The sequence below is a fragment of the Mus pahari genome, chromosome 12 (assembly GCF_900095145.1).
Source record: "Mus pahari chromosome 12, PAHARI_EIJ_v1.1, whole genome shotgun sequence".
Classification (NCBI taxonomy): Eukaryota; Metazoa; Chordata; class Mammalia; order Rodentia; family Muridae; genus Mus; species Mus pahari.
In genome coordinates this window covers 53,065,279-53,082,979 of record NC_034601.1, presented here as the reverse complement: position 1 = coordinate 53,082,979, position 17,701 = coordinate 53,065,279, and the positions used below count along the sequence as shown (strand labels likewise).

Below are 17,701 nucleotides of genomic sequence, written 5' to 3'. Positions count from 1 at the left end.
AAGTACTTACCCTTAGATACACACATAAGTGTTAGTGTCTTCTTTTTGCATCTGATGATGACTGTGATCTAAGTACTTACCCTTAGATACACACAGAAGTGTTAGTCTCTTCTTTTTGCACCAGATGATGACTGTGATCTAAGTACTTACCCGTAGATACACACGTAAGTGTTAGTGTCTTCTTTTTGCACCAGATGATGACTGTGTTCTAAGTACTTACCCGTAGATACACACAGAAGTGTTAGTCTCTTCTTTTTGCATCAGATGATGACTGTGTTCTAAGTACTTACCCGTAGATACACACAGAAGTGTTAGTCTCTTCTTTTTGCATCAGATGATGACTTCTGCAGAGATCTGCCATGGTCACCATGCAAAGAATAAATGACTGTTGGTTATTCAATCTTAATTGATACATTTAAAGTACAACACACCTACTCCTAAAACTCAGGAGCAGCCAGGGGAGAGGGGGCTCGAAATTTTGTAAAAGTCTGAAGACTATAAAATCTGCTGTGATATGGTGTCTTCTAAGCATGACAGGGAGGCTGCACTAAGTGTGTGTGGGGGGGGAGAATGTCATGAATTTGAGAGGGAGTGGAGGAAATGATGTAAATAGAGTGCACAGTGTCCCCAAGTGTTAAAATTAGAACGAGAGAGAGCATCTTCTTTCTGTGTGTTATCTTTCCAGGTCTGGTTCACTCCACTCACTGTAAAATTCCCCAGTTCCATTCATGTACCTGAAGGTTTCATGTTTTCATGTTCATTATAATTGAATAGAATTCCATTCATTTATAAACTGATGGAACATCTAGGAAGCTTCCATTTCCTGGTTATTATGAAGGAGAGGGGACAAGCATGGATGGGCAAGTATGAAGGATATCAAGTCCATTGGGTACATGCCAAGGAACAGTATACTTGGATCATGGTTCTCTCCACTGATTTCCATAATGGACACTCGAGTTCACAATCCCACCAACGGCGAATGAGGGTTCCCCTTGCCCTTCATCCTCAGCAGAATTGGTTTTCTTTCTCTTGCAGTTTTTTTTTTTAAATCAGTGATATATGTGACTGTTTCATCTGCATTCATACCTGTGCTCCACATATAATAGTTAGTGTACAAGGAAGCCAGAGAGAGCATTGCATACCCTGGAACTGGAGTGACAGATGGTTGTGAGCCTCCATTTCAGTACTGATAATTGAAACCATGTCATCTGTAAGAACACCTACCGAGACACCTGTTTAGCCCAACAGTTTTCCTGATCTTAGCCATTCTGCCTGGGATACTTCTTAATTGATAAACAATACAAAATTATACTTGTAAATAGAGATATTTCATATACCTATCTGTACTCCCCTGTGGTCTCCTTAATGGGTTTCAATCATACAGCAGGTTCTGGATTATATAGCCAGATACTGATCTACAAATCCCAGAATAATATTGTTGCACTTCAATAATTCTCTGCCCCAAATACTAGACCAAACAAGTTTAAATTTTCTTGGCTTCATAGAAAAGCTGTGCACAGTAAGTTACATAGATTATGTTCACAAAAAAAAAAAAAAAAAAAAAAAAACCTTACTAAAAAGTTTAAAAAGAAAATAAAATTCCACGTTCAATAGTAATCTTGATAGGCTCAAGCTATGTTACACTTAGATCAATTTTAAGTTCTTAAATGTAATTCTGAAATCCAGCTGCCATGCTTCACAAATCCGTGCCTGCTTTTCTTCCTAGATTTTGTAATAATAGAAAAAAATGACTTTTTAGTTCTTGAGAAATTTCTGATTCTATCTGGGTCTTCTCTTGCCTATAATTAAAATTGTAGCTTTCTATCAGAAGATAACTACCAGAGAATAGCTTTGAAATATTTAGTAAGTATTCATAAAAATTATAAAACTCTCAATAAGGAAACTACAAAAAAACATCAACAGACTTTTCAGTCGAAAATAGATATTAACTCTTATTTTTTTTTTTTCAATTACTATTTCATGGGTCTTTTAAACCTACAAATAATCCTAGCCACTTCTTTTTCACATTCAAGAGCATGCTAAATAGTTACTCCTGGCCAACCTTCTGATTTGAAAACACATCACTGCTGGGTTTTAACTTTAAACTTAAGTCATAAAAGTCGTCCTGCGTGGATTGACTTCTTCAAAGTCACCCATAAATAGACTGTTCGAAACTCAGAATCCATCTTCCCACAAATATTTCTCTTAAAGATATCACTTAAGTCCCTCGATAGGCCCACAAAAGTCTCCTTTTATACAGAGTCCAGCTAAAGTCTACATTTAAGAATAAAAGAAGGCTGAGAGGCTTCTATAAAAAATGGAAAGAGAATGTTTTCCTCATTTCTAAACATCCCTCTCTCTACCCACTACCCCTCCCCTACCAGCAAGGCTTTGGCTTTTTGGGGTTTTGTTTTGTTTTGTTTTGACATACAGTTCTGTCTTCACGTTCACTACCCAGGTCCTTAAACACTCCATCTTTACTGCTGTAAATCCCCTGTGGTAGCACAACCTCCCCATGCCCTCGTGCCCCAAGGCAGACCTTTCTCCAAGTCCTACACCATTTCTGACTACTTTTAACTTCATCTGACCCAGATCAAAGCTCTCATCTACCCATTTGAACAAATTTTAGCAAATAAACTTTGAGGAACTCACACTGGAAGGTTACTATTCACATTCCTCCTGAAGGGAAACTTTTATATGCATTTGTAGACCCAAACTGAATTTATCAGTGGAAAAGCAGCTATCAAAATCAAAAAAGGAAAAGCATAAAGACAAGGTGGGTGATGATAGTTTAGGACCAAGGGACTGAAGAAGCAAAAGGGCAACTGCTCTCTGCTATGTCCTCACAGACTGTAATCTTTACTCCTTTATGATCTGACGGCAAGCTTGGTTTGCCACAGTAGCGTCTAGTAACACAGAAGCAGAGGAGAAAAAGGCAGATAGTGCCCAGGTTTATATACCAGCTTTGTAAACCACTTCTGTTTTTTTATTTTTATTTTTTTATTATAATGGTTTTACTTCTTCTTTAAAAGTTTTCATTTTATTTAACTATTTTTCATTCATTTTATTTAATAATTATCAAGGGCTTCATACATGAGCACTGCATCTACAGTACATGCCCATTTCCCTCCCCCTTTTCAATCCCTAACATGACTCCTCCTTCCTCCTTCTTTAGTTATTGTTGTTGCACGTTTGTACATTTGAATATATATGTATGTACATAACTGCATGCCAGGAACCAGCCTCAGCTAGGTCCAGGTTCCTGAGAAAAGGAACCTGGGTGTCTGGCAGTGATGAAACGAAGGACCAGAAGTCAAATCGGGGGTCCAAGGTGGTAGCCTAGGTTGTGCTGAGATGGCTTTCCACAGTTCTCTCTCTCTCTCTCTCTCTCTCTCTCTCTCTCTCTCTCTCTCTCTCTCTCTGCTCTGCTCTGCTCTGCTCTAGACAGCTTTTACTTGCTATTCTAAAAACTCTCTGGTTGAGACAGCTCTCTCTGCTAGTAAAAATTCTAAAACCTCTCTGGATAACTCATGGATTTCTGGCCAACGTTAGAAAAGCTGCTATTAAGAAAGAAAGAAAGAAAGAAAGAAAGAAAGAAAGAAAGAGAGAGAGAGAGAGAGAGAGAGAGAGAGAAAGAAAGAAAGAAAGAAAGAAAGAAAGANGAGAGAGAGAGAGAAAGAAAGAAAGAAAGAAAGAAAGAAAGAAAGAAAGAAAGAAAGAAAGAAAGAAAGAAAGAAAGAAAGAAAGAAAAAGAAATCTTGGGTCTTCTGACCAAGTCATAAATCCTGTTAGAAAAAAATTCTAAATGTAATTCTTTAGCTTTCCAATCAAAATCAGAAAGCCAGGAAAATTCTGAAAGAGCCGTGTTCGCTCCAGAAAGCCTCTGCACAGCTGCTAGAACACACTCCAAAAGAGCTGTGTCAGCTCCTAAGTAATTCTTGGGATCTAACCAAGTCAGAAATCCTGTTAGAAAACGTTCCTGAAGAGCTGGTTTTGCTCTCCAGAAATCTCTAGATAGCTCCGTTCTCACAGAGAAACATTCCACAGAAGAACTGTCGCAGAGGAACATTCCACAGAAGAACTGTCACCGCTTTTTTGTTCACTCATTTCACACAGACCAAAAGCCCACAATTTTTTTATTGGATATTTTCTTTATTTGCATTTCAAATGTTATCCCCTTTCCCAGTTTCCCTCCCTCCTGGAAACACCCTATCATATCCTCCCTCCCCCTGCTTCTATGAGGGTGTTCCTCCACCCACCCATCCACTGCCTCACTCTGTAACACACAGATGCTGGGTGTGGCCCATCCTGAAATTACCATTTCTATCACACCTGGGCCTGTCCTAGCTGTGTCCCAGACTGACCTTGAACTCAGGAATCTGCCTGCCTTTGTATCTTCCTGCCTTTGTGTCTTTCTATCAAGATGGCTCAGAGTAGCTGCCTGTAGATCTGTGAGGCTCCTTATGTAATGCATAGCGCATTCTAATATTTTTGCATAGTTGGGAAATTATATATTTTCAAACTCATGTTTTAGAGTCCATTTCCACAGCCTTAAGGGCTGTCCTGAATTTTATATTTTGGGCAGAGAAACCAAGCAGCAAAGCAAGCCAAGGTGTTCCACATGAGAGAGGTTTATTATGAGGGAATGGGAGTGGGGAGCAGTGAAGCAGGTAGAAGGATAGAGAAGAGGAGAGAGAAAGTGGGGGGAGAGAAGAAAGAGGAGGAGGAGAAGAAGAGAAGAGAGTGAGGAGGGGGTGGCTTCCTATTTTATACAGAAAATGACGTCACACCAGTGAGGGCAGGAACTCAGCCAAGTGAATTGTGGGATTGAAGGTCCTTGTCCTGGCAACGCAGGTCAAGGGTCACATGGTTAGGCCGGGGCTTGGAGTATCCTGGTGCTAACACTGAAGGTCCCAGTTTTTACTATATTGTTGAGACATTAGTCACACCTTCACCTCCTGGACTCCTGCTGTCTGATTATCATGGAGACATTAAAGTCAACAGGAGGAATGTAAAATATGTACATGGTTATACAAACAAGCCTTATGTCCATGGAAGCCATTGACACTCCTGGAGGCCCACATCTGCTGGCCCTGTCCCAGGGGCAGGAACCATGGCATTCTGTCCCTGCCAAGGCCCTACTGGCCCTGGCAAGTACATATGTATATATGCATGCTTGTATATACTACCTATTGAGTCCGCTATTTCTCAGACATGCATGTGTCTCAGGTTAACTACTTTGAACTTAACAACCTTTGTAGGATCACTTCACTTCCCTGGAAAAGACTGATTTTCCCTTCTCATAGCAGCCACTGGCCATCTGGAGATTTTCTTTCTTTTTTTTTTTTTTTTTTCTTTTCTTTTTTTAAAAAATTATTTATTTGTTTACATCCAAAATGTTGACCCCTCTCCACACATCCCCCTCCCCTTCACCTCTGAGAGGGCAACCCCCACCCATAGACCCCCAACCTGCGGCATCAAGTCCCTACAGGATTAGGCTCATCCTCTCCCACTGAGGCCAGACAAGGCAGCCCTCTGCTACATATGTGTCCTGTCCGAGCATGCGCTGTAGGCAGTTTGGTTGTTGGCTCAGTCTCCGGGAGCTCCCAGGGGTCCAGGTTGCTGTTTTCAGAGTTCCTTGTACGGGCCACCAGATGCCGCAAACCCCAGCCTCCGGCCAGCAGAGGTGGGGAAAAGATGACACATACGCCAAGGCAGGATTCAAGCAGCTTCCTCAACTTCTGCTTCAGCTTCAGCTCCCTTTATTCTCTGCTTTATTCTGGGGGATCGCCCAATTTATTTGCCTCTACCCTCTGCACTCCTCTCTCACCACTCTTCATCATCCAATCAGCATTCAGCATGCTCTGTACAGGAACCATACACACAGACAGGGTGTGCGTTGATAGGCCAGTGACTCGATATCATGCTGTATGATACTATGAGTCAGACGGGGCAGCGCATGGTCATTCAGGTGCGCATGATCAGGTTCTTGGTAAACAAGCAGGGATCATGGGGCTTGGCAATGAGCCAGGGCGCCATCTTGGCTGCCCCACGGCCATACCCACTTCCCACACCAGGTTAGTTGGTACTGTTGGTCTTCTTGTGAGGTTGCAATCTCCTTGAGGGTCTTCAATGCCTCCACTAACTTCCCCACAGGTGTCCCTGACCTCAGTCCAGTGTTTGTCTGTGGGTGTCTGCATTTGTCTAAGTCAACTGCTGGGTGGAGACTCTCAAAGGGCTGCTGTGCTAGGCTCCTGTCTACAAGCATAACATAGCATCATAAAGAGAAATGTGTAACCCAAGCTGGCCTCAAACTTGTGATCCTCCTGTCTCTGCCTCCTTCAGCAAATCCTCCTGGCATGCACCACCACAACCTTCGGAGATTTTCATCTAGAGGTTGAACCATGTGGGATTCACCGACCATGATGGCATATCAACACTTGTTGACATCATGCCAGTTTTGCTCGGGCATTCATACTGTTGAGATTTCATGGGCTCATTTTCCCTGTCATATCTGAAGAATGCTCTCTAGCAACAGACATCCTCGCCCTCTGGATTGTTAAAAATCTTTCCTCCCCTTCTTCAGTGGCTTTCCCTGAACCTTTTATATAGGGGTTACATCACAAATCTATCAGTTAGGATTGGGCACCCCCATAGAATTAGATGCTTAATATGATGTATTTTTATCTTATCCACTCTCTAATCACTGCCCTCAACTCCTCTACCATCCTTCCCACACACCCCAAGTACATATTTGAGTCTCTTGCTTATGTATCTCGCCAAGTCTAATACTGCCCAGATGCTTATGGGTGTGGGACAGTCAACAGGGGCATAGAAAGTCTACTATGGACAACACCACTGGAGAAAATTGATTTCTTTCTCCAAACAACCATCAACTTTCAATATTTCCTCAGGTAGGGAAGAGAGCCTTATGAGCCCTTCCCCTGCACCTTCTGGAATGTTGCCTGGACAGGTTCGCCTGCTCTGAGTTCATGAGTGTAATGATCCTGTCATGCCCAGAAGACACGCTGTCCTGATGCTCCCCAAACTCTGGCTTTTACAATTTCTCAGCCTTGTGTTCCCTGATGTTCCCCAAGCCTCACAAGGAGGAATTATGATACCTGTGTTCCAGTTGTGTCTGAGCTCTCTATAGACAGTTGTTCTCTGCACTCTGGCTGGCTGTGAGTCTCGGTCTTAATTGCTACCCACTGCACAGAGGAGCTTCTCAGAAGAAATGCTGAGCACTTCAGGGATCTGTGACTTCAGAGAGCCTTATTAGGATGTGATCAGATACTATGGCCATCTAACAAAATAATAATAAGAGATTCCCCTTAAGGTCCATGAGCTCATTGGCCATAGGTTCTTGACCAAAATTATAGTACATAGCTTGAGTTTCCCCTAAACAACGTCTCATGCAACCATTTTACTGCTTAAGTCAGAGTCTGAATATAATAATTTTTCCCGGTTTCAGCCAAGGCTTCTAATTGTCATTCTGATTTGGTTTTGTGTAAGTTTAAAATTTTTTATTGTTTATTTATAATCATTTTCTTATAAGTATACAGTACACTTTGATCACATTTCCCTTAGCTCCCAAACCTACTCTCTCCTTTCTCATTCCTCCCCTTCCCACTAGCCACTTTTGCTTCTACTGTCATATTATCTGTTCATATATAACTTTACGTAACTATATCAAATGTAGGAAGAACAAATAGTAGAAAACATGTGAATTTGTCTCTCTGAGACTGACTTAATTTAGTTACTATGATAATCCATTTTCATGCAAACGGCATAACATTATTCATTTTTGACTAAAAGAGAATTCCACTGTGTATGGTTTTTTCTTTTCTTTCTTTCTTTCTTTTTTTTTTTTCTTTTGGTTTTTCGAGACAGGGTTTCTCTGTATAGCCCTGGCTGTCCTGGAACTCACTTTGTAGACCAGGCTGGCCTCGAACTCAGAAATCCACCTGCCTCTGCCTCCCGAGAGCTGGGATTAAAGGCATGAGCCACCACGCCCAGCAGTGTATATTTTAAAAAGGTTACAACCATTTCAGGTAACTTGTAGTAGGTGAACCCAAAAAAGTGTTTCTAACATACACATGGACCAAACTTAATAACTTCTTTTTAGACCTTAAAGTATCATTATCCAGTGGGTTGATTATATTGTGTGTGTGATTTATTCATTGTAGATAGCCAAGACCTTGTGCTGAAAATTGGGTCCTCTATAAATATGTGTTCAAAGAATAATATGTAACTTTAGTAATACTGCTCAAGAGAACTAGCTTGCCATCAACTGGGTGTGTATCACTCATAGTTAACCTTTATAGGTCATGAATCACTAGAATGATCTACCTTTTACAGAGTATTGAACATTTTTTAGCAAGAGCTTGAGGACATTGATTTATATTACGGTACTCAGATCTTTTGTACTCCCTAATGCTATTTGGTTGGTAGGCTCAATATTACCAAGGCTCTTCATTAACAACCCCCTAAAATACAATGCAGAAATATTAGATGATATTTACTTCCCCTCTTTCTAACTCTATAGCAGAAATATGAAGATCTTTTACTTATAGTCAAAGCGTCTTGTTTTCAAAAGTGGAGCTATCTCTAAGTATAATCAAGTATTTCAAAGCTTGTTCACATATGATATTCTTAGGTAAATCCCTAGCAAAGCTAACTTTCTATGAAAAAAAAAATAGTTCAAGAAACATATTTTACTGCTTACAGCAGATTTGAATGGCTTCTCTCTCTAAGAGAAAAATGCATTCAGTCATTTACTTCATTGGACTTGTCTTGAGGGTTTAAAGCTTGCCAGTCTTGGTGTTAGGCCCTTATAGTGTATGGATAAACACTCATGTAAGCTTGACAAGGTAAGTCTATCCCATAGAAGAAATCAACTTTCCTAACCAGTGTTTTCTTCTGTTCAGTTAATCACAGGCTTTGTTGGACAGCTTCTAAAATAAATTTGGAACTTCATTCAAGACAGGTTCTTTCTCATGAATTATCTTAATAACTTCCCAACTTATCTCTGCTTCCACTATCCACATGAAAATAAAAAAGAGGTGTCAGTCTGTCTTAGTGTTTTACTGCTGTGAACGGACACCATGACCAAGGCAAGTCTTATAAAGGACAACATATATTTGGGACTGGCTTACAGGTTCAGAGGTTCAGTCAAGTGTCAGCAAGGTGGGAGCATGGCAGCATCTAGGCAGGCATGATTCAGACAGAGCTGAAAGTTTTACATTTTCATCTGAAGGCTGCTGGTGGAAGATTGCTTCTAGGCAGGTAGGAGGATGGTCTTAAAGTCCAGACCCACAGTGACACACCTACTCCAAGGCCATGCCTCCTCCAAAAGGGCCAAGTCTTCTAATAGTGTCACTCCCTGAGCCAAACATATACAAACTATCATACAGTCTGTGTGCCTGCTTTGCTGCTGAGATGTCAGAGGGTAGCTCAGGGAAGACAGAACTCAGTCCATGATAGGAGTCTCAGCCTGTGTTCTTCCGGGTGAAAGAACACTGGGATCTGAGGTGGATACTGTGGTTCTCAATCTCCTATGTACCCAAAAGCCACTGAGGGACCTCAAGAAGTTGGGAATGTGGGTTCAAAGGCCTGAGCTTTCCCTACACACTAGGCAGGAAGGGGAAGTGGGTGGCTGAGTCTGGGATAGGGTGTCCGGTTTGGTTCCCAGTGAATTCCCAAAGTTGGAAGGGGCTGGAAGAGAGGCCTTCTCTGGAAGATTTAGGAGAGGCTCTTTGTGAGGAAGGTCAACCTTCCCACCCCCCTGCAGCGATCCTTGATGAGGGAGACAGTCCTTGCTTGTCCAAACTGTTTTATTCACGGTGGAGGTGAATGCATACATTTTACCAAGGGTGTACTAGGGATTAAATACCTTTTGTAGGAAGGGATGCCCAGGAAAGGAAGCTCATTGGTTAAATACATGAAGCCTAAATACCTCATTAGCATGGAGGACTGTAAGGTTTTATGCTATGTGATCAGTTGTCATGACTGTCTCAATGGGGTGCTTTGATTATTTGCTCCAGGACAGATAGACCCTGGCCAGGAGCTGGTTCTAATGTCTTGCTGTTCTCAAGTATGAGAATTCCTAGGGAGTTGAACCTGCTTCAACCTTACCAGGTCTTCTGTCTGGTGGCATCATCCACTCACACCACATGTAGTGGTTTCACTTTCTATGAAATTGTGCTCCAACTTCTCCTTTCCTTTCTCTATATTGAATAGACTTTCTGCTGTGCTAACTTTCATGGATCTCCCTGACTTTACCTTATCAACCTTTTTAGTACCTCCTGTGCTCTGAATGCAAGAGACTCCAGCCTGTCTGTCTTTCCCTTATCTTACCAAACTAATCCATTCTTTATCTCAGACATTGATGTGTGCTAAGAACTGTCCTCAGGCTCCAGTACACCATTCTCTTCTGAGTCATTCTGTGATATTTGTTTTACCACCATTATTTAAAATGACTTCACTTATTTTTTTACTGTTTCTTTTCTAGTTTTCTGTCTCCCATAAATACACAGAAACTGCTCTCATTTTGGGTTTTCATGTCAACCTCTGTCAACCAGAGCAATCATTGTCCCACAGTAGACACTTGAAGAGTATTGTCTCAGGGCATGGATTTGTGCAAAAGGCCATCCGGAAAATTAAATTTGTCATAAAAAGCTCAAGGGAAGAATAAAACAGTCAATATTCCTTAATGAGGGAACTGTATAAGGCCAGCATTTATGTTGGTACCAGTTTTAAAGGTGAATAAAAAAGATGGATCAAAATAAGGATGGGGGACTAAAGATAAAGGGGAGTCACAATTTTATATTCATGATGGAAACATTGCATCTTGCTCTATCTCTGAAGACTGTTAGGTAATGACAGTATAAGACTTCGGTATTATTAGGACCTCCATATATTTACCAAAAAGCAAAACTCAGCACATAATTACAAGGTAGCTTCCTATAGCATGAGACTCTAATCTGATATTTGTTCTAAACTCAGGCCAGATACCTAAACTCTAAGAATGAGCATTGAAAAGGCTAACATATCTATGGGTATACCTCACTTAAGTGGGGGTAGGGAGCCTTGAGAACCATCCAAACAGCTGGAGTTGCTGCAGAGATGATGTGACATGCCAGTGACAGCTTAGATCTAGAGGATGCTGTGCCCCAGGGTCTGAGGGAAGGCTTGATGGAACTCTCTGCAGCTTGCAGAATAGCAGTCATTATTATGTATAGCTTTCAGCAAACCCTTCCAATCGGGCTCACCCTTCCTGTCAGTTAGAGGGTAAACTCCCTGTTTCTCAGCAGTCAGAATGAGAAAGCAAAGAAAGAGCCAGGTAAAAACACACAGAATTCTAGTCACTGAGTTCCAAATCCAGCGGATAAAGATGCCACCTTCAATTGCTTTCATTTGGATCTCCGTTTTGGGAAAGAAACCATATGTCATATAAAAAAAAAAATCACAGTTTCTTTTTGATTAATCTCCAGTAGGGAGCCCAAAGATATTAAACTTCAGTGTTCCCAGACTTTTCTCCACCCCTCGTAAACAATTCAATTGAATTTGAATTAATATTTATCAAGCACTACACTATGGATGGCAGTATAGTGGATGCTGTCATACAAGTGCTACATAAAAGGGCTACGACTCATGACCAGCCTTAAGATAAACTCTTTTATACAGAACAATGGGAATACTGCAGCAGTAACCATGAGTACCCCCACAAGATGCTAAAAAAAAAGTTTGTTGAAATTCACTATTTATTAACTACACACCATACTCAAGAAAGACAAGTCCTGAACTGAATTTGTAAAAGTGATGTTGTCAATGAATAGAAAAAGGGAAACAGATTTTGTTAGGAGAACAGTTACATTATTTATAGAGAAAAATGTCCTACCATGTCTCATGTGTGAATAAATGAGGCTACTCCTCTTAGCCAGACATAGATGAAGAGAATAAGCCTCTGTTGATTTTCCTGTAACGTTCTTGTTTGCTTGTTTTTAGTTTAATACTCTCAGAGGTCTTGTTTATGGCATTTATTATTCCAAATAGTGCTGTCCAAACTATCCTAGGCTAGGTGAAGACAAGGCTAGCTCTTTTTCTGACAATTTGAATACATCAGAATACTTGCTTACATAGTTAGGACTTCTTAATTATTTCTACTCATGATTCCTCTCACCCCAGAAACTTTTATATAACTTTAGGTATGTGTGTATATAAAAGCAGGTATAGAAACCAACCATTTAACCATTTACTAATAACGAATCATGAAGAAATTGGTGGTTGAAATCAGCTCCTTTTTCATGCACGATCTCATTAGTTTTAAAGACAAATGAGGAAATGTGCACACTATTGAGATGCATATGATCATTTGTGTATACATAAAGAATTAGAACTTGGAGTCTGAAGCAATGGCTCTGTGGTTTACAGCACTTGTTCTCTCAGAGGATCTGGGCTCAGTTCCAAGTACCCACATGGTGACTCTACCATTACTAACACCAGTTCTAGTGGTGTCTTCTGACCTCCACAGGCACCAGGCATGCACATGGTGCACACATATACATACAGGTAAAACACTCATACACATAAAACAAATATATTTTTAAAGAATGAATTATATGTTGGTGCTGGGGGGGGGGGTTGGGAGGAGACTGCTCAGAGCAGATAGCTCTTGCTATACTAGTATAATGAAATGAGGTTGGCTTCCTGAAACCCTCATAAACTCAGATGTGCTAGCATTTGTCTCTAATCATAGGAGTTCTCTGATAAGATGAGAGGCAGAGGCATGTGCATCTCCAGGTGCTCATAGACCAGACACCCTGCTGATTACTGAAGTGAACAAGATATCCTGCCTCCAGTAATGTAGAAGGGAAAGACAAACACTTGAATTGTCTTCTGACACCCACAAGTATAGCATGGCCTGTGCAGGCCTGTATTCACACACTTATATGCATGTACATACATACACATAATACATACACAATATTTTAAAATAATTTTTTAAACTGATAATATTTTAAAATAATTGAGCCTTTACTGATTTAATATAGGACACAAAGCATCTTTAACAATTTCAGTAGTTCATCAATATTTCGATTCAGAATTATCAATATTGAGGGCACTACTTTGTACAAATACGTAATATAAAATGGCAGTACATTTAGCACCGTTTCAATTATTATTAAAAATTCTGTTCTAATTCCAAACTACTATTCATCAAATGATTTTCTTTAGGAATCTCACCTGTACTCCTCAATTAGCAAACTCAACGGTTCTAAAGTATGCCAATTGGATAGTTATGTGCTGAAGAATTACACAAGAAAATATTGTCTTTGTTTTTCATAATTACAGCATTATGTTTTCATAACAGCAGAAACATCACGTGTGCAGGAGAAATCCTGCTGTTTCTAACATGTAAGTTATATAACAGAGCTGATGTATTTCAAGCAGATGTGATCCCTTGGTACTTCATGTCATCATAGCATGCACATTGCAAAGTGCACATGTGTGTTCAGAGCCAGTTCTGAAGCAAAGTCCCAACAATGCAACATGAGCTGAAAACACCTGGATTTTCCTCACAATTGTTTTTAATTAATTTTTTGGTATTGCATAGCCCTAAACTTTCTACTATTAGAAAGCTTACTTTCTAATAGTAGAAAGTAAATCACATGATCCCATGTTGAGCTACAACCCATAGTTTAAAAAGCTCTGTTGTATAGTATTTATAAACCCTAGTTCCACTAATACATGATGGTAATCATGACTCCACTTATCTCTCATAGTTATTTTGATAATTAAATGGAAACATACCTGTGAGATTTAAGATTGTTACATGTTTATAGTGATTTATAAATGTTGTGTACTTTCCACAGGTCAATGTGGTAACAAATAAGATATGCTGACCCAAATAATATTTCATTATTTAAATATTTTATTTAATATTTAATAATGTTTAATTTTAGAGCTTTCATATATATGTATATATATATTTACATATATTTATATTTATTTTTTGAAGTAACAAGATTTTAGTTTTGGGCTTGCCATTAGAAAAAGAACAAGAATCAACACAAATAACAAGGAATCCGCTAGGTGGTTCCCATCTGTCTTAAGTGGCTCTGGGTTTCCCACAGAACCATGACTTAGCAGATTCCACTGCTCACTTGTGTGAACTCTGATTTTGCATTCACTCCCCGGGTGCAAACAGGTCGCCTCCAGCAACACTTAGTCACTTGAGGTTTTGTAGCCGTACATAGTGTCCCACAGAAACCGCTCCGTCTGCTAAACAATATCTTGACTACAAATCTTCTCTGATGGTCAGTGAATCGACAATGACACGGCATGGCCATTATCACCATGGCAACAGTACCTTCTAGCATCTGGGTGATATTTTATCCACTGTTGAATGGATAGATGGGTAGATAGATGTCTAGCTAAAGAGATAGATTTAAGGATACAGAAATAGTCACAGGTAGCTAATCAGGGTAGTAGGTTGTAGAAAGGAGCTTTGCATTCAAATTCACCCTCGATAGAATAAGCTCTCAGGATTTGAAGGATGCCCTAGTGCTAGGAATACTTGCATTTTGGAAGTAGTGTCTCTCACTTGACTTCATGTCTTGAAAATGACCATGGCTGCCTAAAGCTGGGTAACCCAAGGACATTAGAAGTTTTCAGGGTCAGCTTGATTTGGTAATTGGTCACTGTAAAAATACAAACCCTGACCCCACTGAAGGCCTTTTTGTTTTGTTTTTACTTTACATCCCAATCACATCTTCCCCTCCCTCTTCTCTCATTTCTCCTCCCCAGCATCCTTCTGACCCCCTTTTCTCCTCAGATAAGAGGAGCCCCCCTCCCCCAAACACATACACTCTTCATGGATATCAACCAGCCTTGGCATATCAAGTTGCAGTAGAGCTAGGTGTATCTTTCCTGTTGTGTCTAGGAAAGGCAGGCCAGTTATGGGAAAGGGATCTAAAGGCAGACAACAAAGTCAGAAAAAGCCCCTACTCCTGCTGTTACGAGTCTCACATGAAGACCAAACTACCCAACTGTTACATATGTGCCAAGAGCCTGTCTGTCCTATGGACGCTCTCTCTTTGGTGATTCAGTCTCTGTGTGCCCATATTGGACCAGATTAGTTGATTCTGTGTGGTTTCTTTTGGTGTCTTTGACTTCTTCTCCCACCCCCCCCCCCACTTCAATAGGATTCCCCAAACTCCGATGATTTATGTATTTATTTATTTATTTATTTTACATCCCAACTGTAGCCCTCACTCCAGGTCCACCCTTGCCAAGTTCCTCAACCCATCTTCCTTCCCCTTCAACTCTGCGAGAGTGCCCTCCACCCTGTATCACCCTACCCTAGAGCATCAAGTCTCTGCAGGATTAGGCTCATCCTCTCCCAATGAGGGCAGGCAAAGCAGCCCTCTACTACATATGTAACAGAGGGCCAGTTGTGTGTGCTCTTTGGTTGGTAGCTCAGTCTCAGGGAGTTCCCAACGGTCCAGGTTAGTTGACACTGTTGATCTTCTTATGGGGTTGCCATCCCCTTCAGTTCCGTCAATGCTTCCCTTAACTTTTCCACAGGATCCCTGACCTCCATCCAGTGTTTGTCTGTGGGTATCTACATCTATCTGCATCAGTTGCTGGATATATCCTCTCAGAGAGCTGCTATGCTAGACTCCTGTCTGCAAGCATAACATAGCATAGTATCCTTAATAGTATAAGGGACTGGTGCCTGCCCGTGGGATAGGTCTGAAAATGGGCCAGTCATTGTTCTGCCATTTTTTCAGTCTCTGCTCTTTGTCCCTGAATTTATTTTAGATAGGACCCATTTTGGGTCAAAAGTTTTGTAGGTGGGTTGGTGTCCCCAGTCCTCCACTGGAGATCCTCTCTGGCTACTAGAAGTAGTCTTTCCAGGTTCCATATCCCAACTGTTGGGCATTTCTGCTAAGGTCACCTGCATTGACTCCTAGGTGCCTTCCTCATCCCAGGTCTCTGGGACTCCCTAGAGAATCCCTCCATCCCAACTCCTGGCAGGTGCATGTTTCCATTTATTCTCCTGGCTTACTGGGGGTCTTTCCTGTCCCTCCCCATGCCTGGTCCTGACCCCCTATTTCCCTAACCCTCCCTTAACCCACCAAGGTCCCTCTCTCCCTCTGCCTCCCATGATTATTTTGTTCCCCCTCTAAGTGGGATTCAAGTGTCCTGACTTGGGCCTTCCTTCTTGCTTAACTTCTTATGGTCTATAGTGTGTATCATGGGTATTCTGACCTTTTAGGCTAATATCTGCTTCTCAGTGAGTACATACCATGCATGTCCCTTTGGGACTGGGTTACCTCACTCAGGATGATATTTTTAAGTTCCATCCATTTGCCTGCAAAACGCATGATGCCCTTGTTGTTAATACCCAAATAATATTCTGTTGTAGAGATATACCACATTTTCTGTATCCGTTCTTTGGTTGAGGAACATCTGAGTTGCTTCCAGTTTCTGGCTATTATGAATAAGGTTGCTATTAACATAGTAAAGCACATGCCCTTGGGGTATGGTAAAGCATCTTTTGGGTATATGCCCAGGAGCAATATAGCTGGGTCTTCAGGTAGAACTATTTCTAATTTTCTGAGAAACAGCCAGAATAATTTTCAGAGTAGTTTTAAAAGTTTGGAATCCTCCATTAGCAAGGGAGGAGTATTCCACTGTTTCCAAATCCCTACCAGTATATGCTGTCATTTGAGTTTTAGATCTTAGCTATTCTGATGGGTATAAGGTGGAATCTCAGGGTTATTTTGATTTGCATCTCCATGTTGACTAAGGATGTTGAATATTTCTTTAAGTGTTTCTCAGCCTGAAATTCCTCTGTTGAGAATTCTCTGTTTAGTTCTGTACCCCATTTTTTGATTGGGTTATTTGGTATTTTGCAGTCTAACTCCTTAAGTTCTTTATATATTTTGGATATCAGCCCTCTGTAGATGAAGAGTTAGTGTAGCTCTTTTCCCAATCCGTTGGCTGCCATTTTGATAAGCTTTTTCAGCATTTAGTGAAATGATCATGTGGTTATTTTCTTTCAGTTTGCTTATATGGTGGATTATGTTAATGTATTTTTGTACATTGAATCACGTCTGAATCCCTGGAATGAAGCCTACTTGATCATGGTGGATGGTGTCTTTGATGTATTCTGGGATTTGATTTGCGAATATTTAATGGAGTTTTTTGCAACAGTATTCATAAGGGAAATTTGTCCGAAATTCTCTTTCTTTGTTGACTCTTTGTATAGTTTAGATATCAAAGTGATTGTGACCTCATAGAATGAGTTTGGCAGTGTTCCTTCTGTTTTTATCTTGTGAATAGTTTGAAGAGTATTGGTATTAGCACTTATCTGAAACTCTGATAGAATTCTGCGCTAAAACCATCTGGCTCTGGGCTTTTTGTTTTTATTTTTGTTTTTGTTTTGTTTGTTTTGTTTTGTTTTTGATTGAGAGATTTTAAATAACTGCTTCTATTTCCTTAGCAGTTAAAAAAACTATTCAGATTATTTACCTCATCTTGATTTAGCTTTGAATTGGTATCTGTCTAGAAAATCATCCATTTCATTTAGAATTTCTAATTTTGTGGAGTAAAGGCTTCTGAAGTAAGACCTAATGATGCTTTGAATTTCTTTAGTGTCAATTGTCATGTCTTGCTTTTCAGTTCTGATTTT

General features: G+C 40.5%; 1 protein-coding gene and 1 non-coding gene across 4 annotated transcripts in view; one reads left to right on the top strand and one right to left on the bottom strand.

The window, feature by feature from the left end:
• Window positions 1-17,701, top strand: part of Epha6 (EPH receptor A6) — an 858,253-nt gene that overhangs the window by 712,639 nt on the left and 127,913 nt on the right. The gene's annotated exons all lie outside the window — the stretch shown is intronic.
• LOC115065110 lies at window positions 14,241-14,414 on the bottom strand. Its single transcript, XR_003844913.1, has one exon.